We start from the raw sequence: 17,786 nt of genomic DNA on the forward strand, positions 1-17,786 counted from the left end.
TCAATTCTAGTCCAGTTACTGCACCTTGGGGAATATGTAAATTCTCTCAAGAATTCCTGCTCCTGAATTCACATTTTTCAAACTAAACATAAATTTCTTAAGAAAATCTACCCTCTTTTGTTGTATCTTCCCTTCTAGCCCCCCGAAATACATCCTCACTGTTGCAAATCAAATTCTAGTCCCCACCTCCAAGTAATATTCCCTGTTGAAAGTTGATTTCTCCCCATTTTTTTAAACTCCAAAATAGCAGTTTTAGATGGAATATAAATACATGCCATTGCAATCCTCTTCCCTTTCCAGTAGCACTTTACTATTACAAATCAGACTATATTTTCCCTCATCACTACTAAAGCTGTTCTAGCAATCAATACAAGTATTCCTTTTTTTGTTCATAGATGAGTTCTAGGTAAACTGCCCTTGTGGGTCATTTTAATCCTAGCCAGTTACCCCATATGAGAATTAAATACTGCACCTTGTATCTATAAGGTAAACTACCTTAACCATTATGCCAACCTTCCAACAAATGTTCTTTGTAATGTCAAGCAACAGCTCACACACACACACACACACACACACACACACACACACACACACACACACACACACACACACACAGACAAAACTGCAGTGAGAATAGAACCCCTATCTATTTCCCTTTTCCTTAAGAGTCATGCTTTCACAAGTTCATAGCTAATTACTAGACTGGCTTTCTTAATAGGCCATTCTAAGACTAGCCATTTCTTTCCAAAGATGAGAATCAAACACTGTACCTTGCATTTGAATCAAACATCTTAACCATTATACCAAACAACCCCCAATCATTTCCCTAACATTTTGCAGAATATCAATCCAAAAATCCCCTATCAAACTTACATTTCTTTCCAAATGGGTCTCCTGTAGCACTGCTATTTGTATTCTGCATTTCTTAATTAAGCATTCTTCCCTTTTGTTTAAACCTGTGAGATCATTCGCATTCTAAGATATGGAAAGTGTTATGCAAATAAGTCATTATTCCCACCTATTACATATGGCAGCCGATACATACACCCAATAATTTTGGCAAGATAACCCGTTATACATTATTTTCTGAACACTGGAACCTATGTTGCATTTTACAAGATGTTTTATTTTAATAAAAACACTCAAACAATACTTACTCCAGAAAACCCCCATAACCTATTAAGACAAACCTGCACAACTATGGACATCAAATAACGAAGTTTAACCCTTCTAACAGGAACATCTGTGCCAAATACACAGGTGTTAACGCAGAACCTAGTCAACCTGAAACTGAGATTTAGCGTGTTAATACATGTGCCTCTGCTTCTTACACAGATTGGTGTCTGCTTTTTCATCTTTACTCCCCTCCCCAGATGTGAAAACTATTTGCATACTTTCAGAAAACATTAACTTTTAGCCATGAAGAAACCAGCGTTTTACTGCCCTACTTTCAACATGCCTCGATGGAAAAGAGAAAAAAATACAAATGTATTCCTCTGTTGCAGTCAGAAAGACAAGATGAAAACATCTGTTGTTAAAGGAAAACTTTTCATTATATTCACTGTTCTCCTATTTATTTGTTTCCACTTAAATTTATTATTATTAGATTAAGCCAAGGGTCTTAAGACATTCACCTCTGCAAAAGAGAAAAATATATTCGCTCTTAGATCTCTATAGTTATATACCCCATGTCCCACCTTAACCGCAGATTACAGCGCATTAACTTAAACGTGTCTTTGTCTAGCTTTTCTTCTCTTTTCACACTGTAATGCCTACATTTAATTCCAAAAATGAGAAGAAAACAAAACATTTGTTTACTTTAATAATTTTAATTACATACAAAAAATAAAAATACTTCACTATAAAATATACAATTTACATTCTGAAAAGTTTCATAGAAACTTCCAAATATTAATGACATGAAGTGAAGCAAATAACTAATTTCCTCAGTCAGCAAAAGTCCACTATTTCCACTTCTTTTCTTATACAGCTGTATTTCACAAATGCAATTAATGAATAAATGTGAGACTGAAAAACATCAACATCCATGTTGCTGGTCTTCTTCCTGTTCAGCCCCATCTCCCCACTCAGGTGCTCCCAATTCTTTTCAACTCCTGTACTTCTCTCTCTCTTTCAAACATTTTCCTTAGGAAGAGCGGAAAAGGTTTCACTGGCAAAGTCTCAGTGTGCTTTATTACTAGAATAAGAAGCAGAATCCCCCTTCTGCTTGTTTGTTTATTTATTTAATTATTGGCATTTGTTTACCGGGATAGTCCACTGGCCCAATAAGAGCCCATTTTCAGTGGAGGCCCGGGGAGAAAACCTCCACAGAATACAAGTAAATGTTAACAAATATGAACAAATTGGTTGAAATAGAACACAAGAAATATGATTACAAACAAGTTAACAAATGAATACTATACAAAAAATTAATTTAGACATTTTGGAGAAAATTCACACAAATGTTCGGAGCATGGTAATTGAACAGTTGTAGACAAAATAGAGGAAGAGCACGAAAGCAGTATGTCATGGTGTACAACTATTACAAACTACTATTACAGAATGAAATAGTGGTTAAAGGTTAAGAATAATATGACAGATGCAGTGCCGGAAAAGTTATAGGCATATGTTACCTAAAGATGAAAGACAAAAATGAGTACAAGGTGCAGGAATGAGAAGGGAGCTATGGAAGTGGAAGTGGTTAAGACTTAAGCTGGGGCTGAGGTACATTTGCATCTCCACATGGTTCAGTTTTTGTTGGACAAACTTCTGCATTTCTCCTTTAGCCTGTTCTGCATAAAAAAAAAAAAAAAAGGATACTCTAGGAAAAATATTCTACAGGCAGCTGGATACAGCAGCTTGCATCACACCTGCCTCTCTACATTCCCTGATTACTGGAATAAAATGTTTGATTATTCACAGTACACCAAGCAGAAGAAATTTTCCACAAACGCTCTATTGTCTCCAACTTTTAATACTTTGCCTCCTTTTGATAAAGTTTTTTTCAGAATCAAATCTTCCTGCCAGTAGGTTTGCATCTTTACTAATAAAGATCGTAGCTGCTTTCTCAGCCATATTTGGAGCACACACAGTGTGTGGTCTTTCAGTTAAACAGATCCTGGCTGTAGGTACTAGTCCAGTTAATTTATGATGGTACAAATAGGCAACAGTCTTTTCCTTTGAGTTTCTCAGATTTTCTCTACGTGCTCTGCCTAATTCTACCATTTTTTTAAAACATGCCTTCTTGAGCAGTCTCATACTCAGCCAGCCTTTTCTTTATTTTGACCTCTGATTTTTGCAGTTTTATCAGCTCAATTTAAAGCTGCTTCCATTTTATTCAAGCAGCTTGTTACATGAATTGATGAACTCCTTCAGTGTTTCATTTTAATCAGCTCTGAGCATATCTGACTTATTTTTCCTCTGGATTACAGGAAGCAACATCTTTGACCAAAGCTGGAGCTTGAACAGCTTGAAGAGTCTTTCCAGTAAGTGTTTTCTCTTCACCTTTTCTAGCTCATTTTCCCTCAAGCTCTATTAAGATTCTTCTTTGCAGGCATCCAGGCAATGTACTTAGTATTCAGTAACTGAATTTTATTAAAGTTGACAAAATCTCTGGCTGTAGTTTCTCAGTTTCTGTTTTCATGCTGGCAGAGCTTAAGTTATGCTGTTGATCAGTGTGCAGTCATCATGGAAGTCCTCCAAATTCATTGCTTTTCATAGGTTCACAGGTGTGTACTAGGCTAATGGCCCTGGAGCCTTTACAAGCTAAGCCCATAGGATTACCCTGCCACCCGACCGTAGTTCCCAGTGCCTCTGTCGAGTATAGCCACTGGAGTGGTCCCTGGGGTGAATTTTCCATTTCCCATCCACTCATCAAGATTTCTCTTGAAGAGGGCCAGTGAGGTGATCTGTTTGACAAGTATGGGAAGTCTATTCCATACTATGGGCATTCTCTGGGTTATAAACCTGTCACTCCAGCATGTTCTGTTGATTGTGGTAATGAGGCCGAGGTCTCTGCAGCATGTGGTGTGGAGGGATTGGGATTTCTTCAGCTGTAGCTTTTTTTAACAAAGCTAAAATGTCATCAAAATCTGTCAGTACCAGGTCTTGAACTTCCAATAGGTAGCCATTTTGAAAGGCGCTGCTGCATTTCATTTTCACTTGTCTGTGTACTTTTTCAATGACTTAGTTTCACGGAGAGGTGGGGGAAAGGGGGCATCTTCAAAACACATAAAACACACAGTATGCAACAGCTGTTATGCTTTGTTACACTTTTCAGGTAACAAAGCAGATTGATGGACTGGCTGGGATGACAGGCAGATGTAATTCTGGGGATGGAGCTGGGATTAGCACTTAATGAAGCACTCATGAAAAGTGATGGAAGTCTCCAAAAAGAGCCTATAGCATCTACACAATGGTTCATGCACTATTAAGTGCAGAAAAACATTTAAAATGGCGCTAATAGACATCAGCTTTATGCATGGAACATACAGCCCTCCCTAATGGGCAAAGACCAGGATAGCCTAAAAGGGTAGGATGCAGAGCCAGATTTCAGGCCTTCTGCAGTAGAAGCCCAAGTAATCAGTACTACTGTAACAGTGATCTACAAGCAAATCATTTTCAGTGACATGAACTTTTTTAAGTCTGCCAGACATGTACAGTAGAAAGGAAGAAGTTATGTACTTACCATAATGTTCCATCTGCGTTGTCCATTTTCATTCTTCCTCAATTTATGGGTTCGGATCAGACACACTGATCTGACTCGGCCGTTACTCTAGCTTGTGGTGATAATCAGACTCTCTAGCTCCTTTCCTACCCACAATGCACCACGACTATCTTCCGATCCTATTTACAGCTTGAGAGGGAGACTATAAATTAACTGCCATAACTGGGGTTCAACACAAGGAACATATGGTGTCCTTGGTGTCTTTAAAGATCCCATTCCTCCAGAAGTAATTTGTGAAAAATGGAGGGGGGTGGAGGGTGTGGAGTTTAAGAAAGAAAAATGAAAACTGATGGAACATTATGGTAAGTACATAACTTCATCTGATGATGTCAATTTTCATTCATTCCTCAACGCATGTGACAGAGCCCCCAGCTACCTGCATTCCTGGGTGGATTCCAAGGAAGAATATTCCCGATTACAATCAAAAACAGATTTAATTTGTAATGAGTGATAAAGGTATGAGGATTTGACCAAGTAGCAGCCAAACAAATATAATCCATGGATGCTCGAGAATGGAATACAGTGAAGCAGCCATAGATCAAGTGGAATGAGCCTCTAATAGTTTCAGTAGGGGTAGATTCAATTTAGTGGAGACAAAACAGATGCAATCTGTCAACCATCTGGCTGAAGTTAACTTTGTGACAGAGTCGCCCAACTTGTGATGTGCAAAGGAAACAACAAGCTGGTCTGACTGATTTGTTTTGGTGAGTGCAGATAAAAATGTAATTGCCTATGGACATCCATTAAGTGCAGCATATATTCCCCTTGACTTGTAAAGTCTGGGAAGAATACTGGCAAGTTAATGTTTAGTTGATACTGGATTCTGACACCACCTTAGGTAGGAAGGAAGCATTGGTACGTAAGGTGAACCTATCCTTGTGAAAAAATCAAATATATGGGCTTGGAAATAATGCCTGAAGTTCTGAAATTATTCTAGCAGATGTAATTGCCGCTAAAAAGAAAGTCTTGTAGGTCAAGAATTTTAAATTACATTTAGATGCAGGTTCAAATGGGAGACCGTCAAGGCTTGCAGTACCAAATTTAAATCCCATGGTGGTATAGGATCTTTGCAAGAAGGTCCAAGTGGAACAGTACCTTTCAAAGTCAAAGTAAACTTTACTGTCGATCAGATATACCATAGCTGTGCAAGCTGAACGAAATTACGTTGCTTTGGTCCCCGTGCAAGATGTAACAATGAAACACCTAGTTTGAATGACAGTAAGACTAATGTACATACATTAATAATTCAAACATTAAATTACCGCAATTGGACAGGAAGACATTAGACAATACTGTACTAGCCGGTACTGCAAAGACTATGACTTCACAATAAGATTGTTTAGAGTATTGCACTTTAGTTGTATTATGATATATTCTGATGTTCATATTCCACATGTATGGAGGGTGAGTCCCTCCTGACTACTGCACATTCAGGAATTAATACCGTAAGAAAATCAGGCTAACTGTACCAGTGAGTTAGTTAGTGAAGCAATTTACCAGAGTGATTACTACAGATGACAGTAAGTGGCATACTGATCTGATTATTCACCGTCATGCCTGGCATTCAAGTTCAGCAGCTTTGGGACAGAGGGAAGAAGCTCCTGTTCAGTCTACATGTTTTGCAGTGTAAGCTGCGATACCGCCTGCCCGAGGAAAGGCAGAAGTACATACCATGGGCAGGATGAGTGGGATTGTCTATTATCTTGCTAGCCCTTCCCACACACCAAGTTTCATGCCGATCAATCATGGATGGGACTTTTTTCACTGTCCTCACTACCCTCAAGAGAACCTTGCTGTCAGGTGCTTTGCAGTTACCATACCAAACTATGTTATTTGACAGGATGTTCTCGATGGTCCCCCTGTAGAAGGCTTTGAGGATGGACTGAGTGATGCAGTGTGCTATCCATTTGGAAATGGTTTGTTTTGAAATGGCCTTACACTCTTGTTCCTGTAGCAAAGCTGACTAGCAGCTGGTCAGATTTTCTGAAAGGCTTAGTCCTGTCAAGGTAGAACCTGAGCTGTTTGTGTACGTCCAAAGGAGTACATGATCCTTTCCCCTTTATTCTGAGGGTTAGGGAAGAAGGCTGGCAAATGGATGGATTGGTTTAGAGCCACACTGGATACCACCTTAGGCATAAAGGACGTGTTAGTCCTGAGGGAAACCCTGTCAGTTTGGAAAATAATGAAGGGTTCCACACCCATTAGTGCCTGTAACTCAGACACTCTTCTTGCTGAAGTTATGGCTAAAAGCAAGGCTGTTTTCCAAGAAAGGAATTTTAACTCTGCTGAGACAGCAGGTTCAAAAGGGGGAAGCATGAGCTTTTCCAGTACAAAGTTAAGGTCCCAGGCAGGGGGTGAGACTCTCCTAGGGGGCCTTAAGTTATTAGCCCCTCTCAGGAACTGTTTGATGAGTGGGTGAGAAAACAGAGGTGGCTCAGTATTATAATGAGCTGAGATGGCAGAGGCATGAATCTTATTGGAGGAGAAGGATAGGCCTCTGTGGAGTAGCTCTGCTAGGTAACCATGGATTATAGGTAAGGAGGGCACTGCTGTGTCCTTCCCTTGAGACTGATTCCAAGAACAATATCTTTTCCACTTTTCAGCATAGGATTTCCTAGTACCAGGCCTTCTGGCTTCAAGAATGACGTCCAGCACCTATTTGCTGAGGGCTGCTGGCTGGGTATTCAAGGGATAAGCCAGGCTGCAAGGTTTAGGGTTTGCAATTGTGGATGCAAAATCTGTCCCTCCTGCTGAGACAGCAGGGTAGGAGGCTGGTGAAGGTGCCAGGGTGGCACTGTTGTCAGGCTGCGTAGGAGTGGATACCAGTGCTGGCGTGACCAGTCTGGGGCAATAAGAATTGCCCTTGGCCTGTCCTGTTTTATCTTGAGTAGTACTCTTGACAGAAGGGGCAGAGGGGGAAAGGCATAAATTGAGAGGTTTTCCCATTGAAAGGACAGGGCATCCATCTTCCAGGCACTGCTGTGAGGGTTCCTGGTGCAGAATTTGCTCAACTGGTGATTCTCGGGGGAGGCAAAGAGGTCCGCCACCGGTGTTCCCCAACTCTGGATCAGAAGGATGAATGTGTTGGGCTCCAATTTCCACTCATGTGGGTCTAGTAGATTTCTGCTTAAGTCGTCTGCCAGTGAATTTTGTTTGCCTGGCAGGAAATGAGCTTGTAGATGCACTTGGTTGTTCAAGGCTGTGTTCCACAGAGCCATGGCTAAACTGCAGAGTGGGTAAGAATGGGTTCCCCCCTGCTTATGTACCACATAACTGTGGTGTTGTCTGTTTTTACAAGCAGTTGTCCTGGAAGGATTAGGTATTTGAAGGCTGTCAGAGCATTCTGTACAGCTAGCATCTCTTTTTGATTGATGTGCAGGAGAATCTGTTCTGGGCTCCAGTGACCTTGAATGTATCTGCCTGCCATGTGAGCCCCCCATGCATAGTCTGATGCATCTGTTGTCAGGGTTTGGGCAGCAAGGGGTTGAGTGAAAAACAATCCCTTGTTGTGGTTGCATGCTTCTGCCCACCAAAGGAACTCTGCCCTTAAACAAAGTATGATAGGAATGACTGTTTCCAGGTCCTGAGAATGTTGGCGCCAAAGACTTTTTAAGTACCACTGAAGTTTCTTCATATACAGTCTTGCATATGGAATTAGCAGAATACATGTGGCCATGAACCCTAGGGCTTGCAGTATTTTTCTTGCAGATAGCCTGGTCTGGTGGCCATTTGTTTGAAGTAATTTATCAGATGGACCTGTTTTTCTGAAGTGAGAAATGCCATCTGGGAAGTTGTGGCCAAGCTTGCTCCCAGGGATACAATCTTTTGACTGGGCACCAGTTGTGATTTCTTTTGGTTGATGGTGTATCCTAATGAAGTGAGAAGACTTTTTTACAAATGCCAGGTGCTGGAGAAGCAATTCATGACTGTCTGCCTGAATCAGGCAGTTGTCCAAGTATGGGAAAATTTGGATATTTCTCTGCCTCCAGTATACAATGGCTGGAGCTAGACACTTTGTGAATACTCTGGGCCAGTAGATAAGCCAAAGGGAAGTGCAGAAAACTGCATGACTTCCTTAAGGGGATGTGCGGATAAGCTTCTTTTAAGTCTAGAGTGGTTAACCAAGCATCCTTGGCTAGCACAGGGAGAAGCTGTTACAGGGTAAGCATCTTGAAGTTTGGGACCACCAGAAAGGTGTTGAGAATAGAAAGATCCAGGATTGGGTGCCAAGAACCCTCTTTTCTGGGCACCAGGTAAAGTCTGGAGTAGAAACCCTGACCCCTTTGTTCTGCTGGAACAGGTTGAATAGCTGTGATATTGAGCAGGGAAAGAATTTGCTTTTGAGCCTCTGCCCACTGGTTTGGATGAAGGTCTGGAAACCCGCTTGGGGTTGGCAGTGAATGGAAGTAGAATTTGTACCCATGGGATACAATGCTTAGGACCCATCGGTCATCAGTAATGGACATCCAGTTTTTTGCATGAAGGGCAAGTTTTCCTCCTGGGGGCACAAGCAGTTGGGCAGGGCTGGGAAGGATAACTGAGAAGTTACTATGAACTTTTTCCATAAGGGGGTGGCTTACCACTACCTGTTTTTGAGGTGGGGGCACTCCACTGTTTAGATTTTTGCACACCCTGAGACTGTAGTCTGGGTGGCCTGTTTCCCCTGGGTCTGGTCTGGGAAGGCCTGGAAGGGGCTGGAACGGACCAGGTTTTTTGAAGGCCAATGCTTATTGAATCTAGGCGGTTGCACTTGTAAGAATTCTTTGACAGTTTGCATAGATTTCGCTTTTTCTTCCATCTTTTTAAGAACAACTTCTGCTTTGGGGCCAAACAAAAGTACAGTTGTGTACACTTACAATAAATGTAGATGTTCGAGTGTATTCACTGTTGCAGTCATTACATTTGGGTAATCCTGCTGGCAGGATGCCCTCGGTCAGCCTGAATTCCAAAGTCTTGGGTCCTGCGTCGGTTGCGGTCGCCTCTTCCTGACGTCAGGGGGTATAAAAGATGCAGACAATGCCATTTTCTTCAGTTTTTCTTGCCCCAGATGTCAGGTGCCCCCAAAAGGGTAGGATATATATATATATATATATATATATATATATATATATATATATATATATATATATATATATATAAAACATACGTGCACCAAAATAAACTTTACCTTCATCTACAAGCAAATACACCACATAGGTTGTATAGATCAGAGAAGTAAAGATAAGTTCCAGCAGAAATGAGGGGGATGGCGGGTGGGTAACCTGGACTGCAACAGTGAATACACTCGAACATCTACATTAATGGTAAGTGTACACAACTGTACTATGTTCTTTGTGTTTCACTGTTGCAGTCATTACATTTGGGTATAGTCCCAAAGCTATAGTTGGGAGGCTGGAGCTAAACAACATTAGGAGCGGCTATGAGGCCCTGAAGAACTGCAGTGGCAAAGCCCGCTCTGGATTTTGAGTAAAGTGGCAGATTGTAATGCTTTGTAAAGGTGTGCACTGAACTCCAAGTAGCAGCCTCTAAAATGTCTTTGGTTGGTACTCCCCTGAGAAAGGCTGCAGAAGTAACTGCAGCTCTGGTTGAATGTGGCCTAATGCCCTTCGGCATTGGTTTGCCATGCTGAGAGTAGCAGGAGTGAATGCAGTGACCTATCCACTTTGAAATAGTCTGCTTGGAGATGGCCTTTCCTTGTGATCCTGCAGCATATGCCACTAGTAACTGTTCTGTCTTTCTGAAAACTTTAGTTTTATCCAAATAAAATTTGAGTTGTCTGTGTATATCCAAAGAATGCAGAATTTTCTCCCCCTTGTTCTGTGGATTTGGATAAAAAGTTGGCAAATGAATAGTTTGGTTAAGGGCCACACTGGACACCACCTTAGGCATGAATGTAGGGTTTGTCCTCAGAGAGACCCTGTCTGGATGAACAATGATAAAGGGTTCCACAGCCATGAGAGCCTGTAGCTCTGACACTCATCTTGCAGAAGTTATTGCTAGGAGCAGAGCTGTTTTCCAGGATAAAAACGTTATATCCGCAATAGCAGCTGGCTCAAAAAGGAGGTAGGGTGAGTTTTTCCAAGACATAATTGAGGTCCCATGCAGTCATTGGCGATCTCCCTGAAGGTCATACATTTTTTGCTCCTCTGAGATACTGCTTTAATAAAGGATGAGAAAAGAGTGGTGGCTGTGTATTGTAATGAGCCGAAATGACAGAGGCATGAATTTTAATTGATGAAAAAGATAGGCCTTTGTCCAGCATGTCAGTTAAGTATTGCAAAATCTGTGGAATATTTGGTACAGCTGTGTCAGTTCCTTAAGCTTGGTTCCAAGCACAAAATATCTTCCATTTTCCAGCATAGGATTTTCTAGTACAAGGCCTTCTGGCTTCCAAAATGACATCCATCACAGCTTTACTGAGAGGTGTGCTTTGTATGGCTACATTATCTGCCATGCTGCCAGGGTTAGAGTCCTGAGTTGGCTGTGCAGAATCTGACTGTTTTGTTGGGACAGTAGGTGAGGTATTTGAGGTAAGGTCCAGGCTGGGCATTGAGACAAGTTCCTTAAGATCGGATACTAGTACTGGTGGGGCCAGTCTGGGGCAATCAGAATCATTTTTGGTCTCTCCTGTCTCACCTTTAGGAGAACCTTGGGGAGGAAAGGCAGTGGAGGAAAGGCATATACTGATAGGTTTTTCCAGTTGAAGGATAAGGCAACCACTTTCCATGCTTGTCTGCGATAAGTCCTTATGCAGAATCTTTTTAGTTGAAAGTTGTGAGGGGAGGCAAATAGATCTATGTCCGGGCGTCCCCATTTCTTTGTTATCATGCTGAAGACTTGTGGATCCAGGTGCCACTCTTGGGGATCCATAAGGTTTCTGCTTAGTTCGTCTGCCAGAGTATTGTCCTTTCCTGGCAGGAATTGTGCCTGCAGATGAACTTGGCAAGTCAATGCTGTGTCCCATAAAGCCATGGCTAGTCTGCAAAGTGGGTAAGAATGCATGCCCCCCTGCTTGTTTATGTACCACATGACCGTGGTATTGTCTGTCTTTATCAGTAGTTGTCCCGGATGAATTAGGTCCTTGAAGGCTGTCAGGGCATTTTGAACAGCTAGCATCTCTTTTTGATTGATATGTAGATGCATTTGATTTGTGGACCAGGTGCCCTGAATGTCTCTTCCTGCCATGTGAGCCCCACAGGCATAGTCTGATGCATCCGTTGTTAGGTTCTGCCTGGCTGGGGGTAGTGAGAATGGGTGTCCCTTGTTTTGGTGACAAGCCTTTGCCCACCATCGAAACTCCTGTTGCAGACTGGGAATGAGAGTAATCATTGTTTCCAGGCTGTGGCAATGTTGTGTCCAGACACTTTTTAGGTACCATTGAAGTTTCCTCATATGCAGTCTTGCATATGGAATTAGTAGGATGTAGGATGCCATGAAGCCCAAAGCCTGCAGAATTTTTCTTGCAGATAACTGGGCCTTTGTTGTCATTTCCTTGAAATAGGTAGTCAGTTGCCTTTGTTTGAATGGAATGAGATAAGCCATCTGGGCAGTTGTATTTAAGCTTGCACCCAGGAATATTATCTCTTGAGAGGGTACTAGTTTTGATTTCTTTTCGCTGACTGTGTACCCTAGGCATGTTAAAAGTCTTTTCACAAATGCCAGATGCTGTAGTAGAATGTCCTTGTTCTCTGCTTGAATGAGGCAGTCGTCCAAGTAAGGATATATTTGTATTCCTCTTTGTCTGCGGAAAGCAATTACTGGTGCCAGGCACTTTGTGAAGACCCTGGGCGCAGTAGATAAGCCAAAGGGCAGTGCAGAGAATTGGTAATACTTTGAACCAGCCTTGAATTGGAGGTATCTTCTGCAAGATTGTCTGATTGGGACATGCAGGTATGCCTCTTTTAGGTCTAAAGTGACAAGCCAAGCCTTTCTGCTCAGCATGGGCAGAAGCTGCTGTAAGGTCAACATCTTGAATTTTGGTATATCCAGGAAAGTGTTTAGAATAGATAGGTCCAGTATTGGTCTCCATGCTTTGTACTTTCTGGGTACCAAGAACAATCTTGAGTAAAATCCTTGTCCCTGCTCTTGCTGTGGCACTTGTTGAATAGCCCCCATGTCCATGAGGGATGAGACTTGTTTTTGAGCCTCTGCCGATTGATTTTTTGGCAGGTCTGGCCAATCGTTTGCCCTTGGCAGGATATGGAAGTGAAACTTGCAGCCTTGTGACACTATGTCTAGAACCCATTTGTCCTGGGTTATAATGTGTCAATTTTGAAAAAAAAAAATGCTATTTTCCCCCTAAGGGTGCTGCCAGTAGGTAAGTGCTTGGTGCAGGCAGGGGGAAGTCATTGGGACTGTTTCCTGTATGGTTGTGATTTGTCTTCTCCACTTTTGGAGGTAGAAGCAACCCATTGTTTAGACATGTACGAACCTTGCGTCTGGATCTGCCCCTTTGAGGTATGTCTGACACTGGAAAGGACCAGTTCTTAGTAGGCCAGTGTCCGCTAAACCTAGGTGGCTGTACTTGTAAGAAATCTTTACCGTTTGCATAGATTTAGCTTTGTCCTCCATTTTCTTTAATACCTCTTCTGCCTTAACACCAAACAAGGTATCATGCTGTTATGGTGCATCTAATAATTTAGCTTTGACATGATCAGGCAGATTTTGTTCCTTTAACCAAGCATGCCTCCTAATTACAGAACCCATAACAGCGGCCCTGCAGGAGGTCTCCAGAGAATCAAAACCACATTGCAAAGTATGCTTTCCAACTTGTTCAGCTGCATGCAATAAATCCTGCATTTCTTTGTTATCTGCACATTCAGAATTTGCCAACATTTTCTGTTTAAGCAGTGTCATGACATATTGCTGACATTTTAGCATATGAAACTGGCAGTTTAAGGCCCTTATAGCCAAGGTAGCAGATGTGTAAATCTTTTTTCCCCATCTATCCAGTGCTCTAGAATCTGTCAGAGGGGGTAGTTTTTTTTGCAGTGGAAGCCTTAACCCCTTTGGGACCCTGAGAAATAGTTTCTGGGTCTGCAGCAGGGTTTTTGAAAAGGAATTTAAGATCATCAGGAAGCCTGTAGTATCTATCAGGCTTAACAGGAGCTGGAGGTAAGGAGTCAGGGGTCAGACTAGACTCTGAAAACACATCATCTACAATGTCTAACACAGGTGGAATAGCTAGATGCCTGTGTTGAGGTAGCAGAAGGAAATCCCTGAGCCTCTTCTTAGATTCTAAAAAATTTTGGCTCTCCCAGTGGAAATGCTCCCTTATGGTATGCAAGGTTTCCCCAAAGGAATAGTCCTCAGGAGGAGAAGCTGAAGGAATAGATTCTTCGGCACTGGAATCCTCATAGGGGGAAGAGAAAATTGCTGATCAGAAAAGGAATCAGAGGAAATGGAAACCTGATCTGAAGATTCATAGTCTGTCTCTTGCCTAGGCCTCTTATCAGGAGGGGGATGGGAACCCCTGATCAAGGTAATTAAGTCTTCGGCCATTTTGAGCATCTGTTTTTTGGGCATGGAGGCCTGTCCATGTGGCTGGAGAACTTGTTTCTTTGCTTTTAAAGGTGCGTTAGTCTTTGCCTTTGAAGCTGAAGTCGGTTTAATGTATAATTGTTTAGGTCTGAATACACCCTCAGAAGCCGATGCCTGCTTAGCGGCTCCGGACCCATCTGAGGGAATAGTCTCCGAGGCTCCAATACCTTGAGTTTCCAGAGGCCTGACCGACTCCACATGGGACTTGGTAGTGGCCTGCGACTCTAAAGTAGCGGGTGTCAGGGGCTGCAAAAGTGCCTCACTGAGAACCGGCGACTGGCTTTGGAGAAGCTTCGTCATCGGTTTTGGACCTCGGTTGCCTGTCTTTCTTTCTCTTTGCGCTTTTTGTGAACTCCGATAGTTGGATGGCTATCCGACAACATTGTATAATTAAATCTGCGTCCAAAATAGTTTAGTGCAAAATCGTACCGACGCTTAATAGTGCGTTGGTTAAATCTAGCGCAAAACCGACAACTTGAAACGTCGTGGTCAGGGCCTAGGCAAGGAATACAGTAAGAATGAAAGTCCTTATGAGGTATTTGCTTCCCACAAGAAATACAATTATTAACTTTTTCTGACATCGGTCTGGAGCAAGAAAAAAGTTTCCCCAACGGGGTACTTAGCTTTTAATGAAGACTTCAGATCTGAATCTCGAACACAAAAATCTCAGGAGTCAGCCAACCGGCACTTGCGAACTGCTTCTGCTTCGGGCACCAAGTGGCAAGAAAGACTGAAGAAAATGGCATCGGCTGCATCTTTTATACCCCTGATGACCTGACGTCAGGGAAGAGGCGACCGCAGCAAGACCCAAGACTTTGGAATTCAGGCCGACTGAGGGCATCATGCCAGCAGGATTACCCAAATGTAATGACTGCAACAGTGAAACACGAAGAACATCAGTCCTTATTTAAAGGATCATCTAGTAATTTGGATTTGACATGATCTGGCAAGGTTTGTTCCTTCAGCCAAGCATGCCTTCTCAGAACAAACCCAGTGACTGCAGCCCTGCAAGATGCTTCTAGGGCATCGAAGCCACACCGCAAAGTATGCTTACTAACTTGGTTTGCAGAATGCATTAGCTCTTGTAAATTTTTATTTTCTCTGCAATCTGGCAATAATACCATTTTTTGTTTAATTAGTTCCATAATATGTTGCTGGTACTTCAACATATGAAACTGGTAATTCAATGCCCTGATGGCAAGAGTAGCAGAGGAATATACCTTCTTAATAACACACCAAACAGTAATAAAATAATATAACTAGCATATTTAGGATGTATATAATTTATATGAATATTTATTTAAATTTATTATAGTATGATCATTTTAAATATGTATACTAGTTCTTTTCCTTCTCTTTTTTTGGAATTAATTATATAACTAATTGATTGATTGATTCAATTAATGCTTATATAAATACTGCCATTGTGCTATATTGGATTGTGATCCTTTGAAGGCGAATTGCCGAGGTACCAGGTCCTTTGGAAAAGAAATAAAAGAAAATCTTGCTGGATTAAGTATCGGCTGTTTGGTGTGTTATCAGGTTTCCTGTTTTTGTGCTTTTGTATCGTTTGGTTTATTTAACATTGGATCCAAGCCGTACTTTTTCAGTGAGTTTCTTTTGATCCAAAACTTTGATCAAACATTCTCATTTAGAGATTATTGAACTGTTTTTCATTTATGTCGAATAGCGGAAGCTCCGAACGGAGCCCTGTATCTAATGCTATGCTGTTTCAGGACATGGTGGTGGAGCGTGATAAAAGATTTACTAATAATGATCCCTGGAACTTGGGGGGGAATACAGACGCAGATGGTCGTTTTGGTCAGTTAAATAAATTAATGGCCAAGGAAGTTGCGCTGTATTTTGATACTAGGCTCCTGGAGAAGTATGTGAGTCTTAACATCACCCCCCGAGGGTTACGCATTGACAAGCTACCAGCTGCGCCTTTTTCAGATGATGAATCTGATCTTTTAGAGGAATGGAAACAAACTTCTCTTTCATGCACTATAGGTTGGCTTCGTATATTGATTAAACGAAACCAAAAATCTCATGACAAACTTAAAAATGAGATTTCGTCATTGCAAAATGAACTTGTTGCTGAAGTCAACTATAGAGTTCAAATGGCCAACATAAGCGACAAAATGAATAAATTAGAGGCCGATATTGTGCAGAGAAAACGTAACAAACTAGTCCGGGACTTAAAAGATTATGAGACAGGCGTTATTTTCAACTGGCAGCGTGAGCCTGTACGCAATCACTCTAGGGGGAGGAGCTGGACTCGCAGCTCCAAACGAAGGAACTATTCAGCATCAGCGTCTTCTTTTTCTTCTGCGGAAAAAGAAACTGTTACCAAAAATGTTTCTTTTGCTAGAACTGTTGTTCCGAACAGAGTTACTGATAGGGAAGTTGTAGAAGCTTCTAATGAAGTTTCCAACCTCAGTACAGCGGAGAATATGAACTTTCAAAACGACAACTACACTAAGGAAAGAAACGGAAGAAATGGTAGAAAGGGGCGAAACCATTATAAATGAAGGTTTGAAAACAATTGCATTTAATGACACTTGTTATAATGCTACTTCATTGGAGTGTGTTAATCTATCGGATTTGTGTTTAAATCATGATATGCTGAATGTTTTACATAAGGGGAGTAAATTTGTTCCTACCATTTTCCCTTCGTTTGCTGATATTTATTTAGAAGTGAAAACATTCATTCGTAAGCTCTTATTAAGAGTGTATTTTAGAAAATTTAAGAACATGAATGCAAATGTAAATGCTACTGTTTCTAATTCAGTTCAAGATGGAGTGTCTAATGAAATTGATCTTGATGAAAGTTTACTGAATTTATCTGTTTATAACTATGAATATGATGAATTTGACTGTTCTTTGGAGGAAGGTGATGATTGTTTTACTTGCCTTAATACTGATACTAGCTCTAATGTCAATTATTTGACAGGATATTTGACAGGATATGGAAAGTTAATGATGCCTAAATTTAGAAATGTTAGAAGTAAGTTTACACCTACCATTTCTATACCAGCTATTTCAGTTTTTCAAAAAATTGTCTTAAAAGAGACAGAGTCAATGTTTAAGGAATTTTGTAGAGAGAAAAAACAATTTAATTTAAGTAAAGGTGAATGGCAGGCTTTAAAAGATCTCAAAAAACTTAAAAATTACTATATATTCAAATGTGCTGACAAAGGGGGTAATTGGGTTATTTTGAATAGACTTGACTACTGCATGATGGTTAATAGATTGCTCTCTAATAGTGAAGAATATAGTAAACTTCATGGGGACCCTGTAAAACTTTATAATGAAGAATTGCTAACTTTCTTAGAAAGAGGAGAACGACTGGGATTTTTCTTGCATGCTGATATTAAGAAAATGTATATAAAGGACCCTCTCACACCTATATTATATGCTTTGCCAAAGATCCACAAAGATCTAATTGAGCCCCCTGGTAGGCCCATAGTATCAGGGATAGGCTCTTTTTTGGAGAATGTTAATATCTTTTTGGACTTTC

Source organism: Protopterus annectens, chromosome 5.part0 (assembly GCF_019279795.1).
Source record: "Protopterus annectens isolate FY-2018-M chromosome 5.part0, PAN1.0, whole genome shotgun sequence".
Taxonomy (NCBI): domain Eukaryota; kingdom Metazoa; phylum Chordata; order Ceratodontiformes; family Protopteridae; genus Protopterus; species Protopterus annectens.